Source organism: Sycon ciliatum, chromosome 7 (genome assembly GCF_964019385.1).
Source record: "Sycon ciliatum chromosome 7, ocSycCili1.1, whole genome shotgun sequence".
Lineage (NCBI taxonomy): Eukaryota > Metazoa > Porifera > Calcarea > Leucosolenida > Sycettidae > Sycon > Sycon ciliatum.
In genome coordinates, this window is record NC_088649.1 from 6,802,046 (window position 1) to 6,803,287 (window position 1,242).

Sequence of the window (1,242 nt, forward strand, 5' to 3'; positions counted from 1 at the left end):
CGATTCCTTCCGGATGTATTATCGTGCATATCGATGCGCTGCACTAGTACTGTATAATAATACTAGTGTTCACAAAAAATTAATCATGAAATTCTATTAAAAAAATTGGCGATTGTTTTCTTTCGCGGTACCATGGTACCGGTACAAACTGGTAGCTACGTTACGTAGAGCCGGGCGCACGGACTGACACAGTGACAATCTGTACTCTGCATTACTACTACCGGTACTACTACACAGTCGTCGCCAAAAAAATCCGGCCAAATGCAATGCTAGCTACCAGTAGCTGTAATGGGCCGCATGCACTGTATCATACTGTCTTCATACTCATAGTGGTAGTGGTAGACCGGGTCTGCATGTAGTGCAGTTACTTCACTGTTCACATGCTGACAGGCTAGGCCCACATAGTACACTGGTACACCATGTAGAGGCGACGGTTCGATACTGGAATGGCTTGACAGGTCACCAAAATATTTTTCGGATGAATTTTCTTGTAGAAGAGCGCTAGCGCGTGATTTATTCAAAGAGGTTTCTCATCTCGGCATCGCTTCGCCGCCGTCTTTGGCGACATCAGCATCGTCAGCTACCTCTGATTGCTCCTCTCCACTGCCTGTCTACTCTCTTTCGCCTGGAGTGTCCTCACCGTCATCTGTGTGGCTGAAAAGACTATGGCGATACGCATAAAATTTGACTTGGCCATGGAGTTGGTTTTTCTGAGGCGACTGGGGAGGCAGGTTTGGCCCTCGACTCTTTGGGCGATCAAAGTTCGTTGGAATCAGCAAGAAAAGGAGCACGGGACAGGACATTGCTGATGCTGGGGCTCACGAAATGAAAACACATCATTTTCGACTTGCAAAACAAACGTTGGTGCGAAAATTCGGCATTTTGATCTTCGACAAATGACCGAAGAATGCCGAACCGAAATTCGGAATGCAAAACCTCACTATTGACTACGAAGAAAGGTGAATTTGATAATTTTCAAAGGTAACTCCCAACTACTTTGGCAATGAAAATTAATAATATTTTTACTGAAGTACAAAAGAAATCAAATAAATACAAGAAGAATTCGGATGATGAGCTACATGTACATGTAGGTGTCAGGCCGCCGAATGTCTGAGTACTCCTTGTCAGTTTTGTGCCATTTTGTCGCACTCGCTAACTGTATAAGATCTGGTTACGTTGGTGGACAGTTGGTCATAACTCGTAACATTTTGTCCTCCTTTTTCACCATAAAACGAAGAAGTA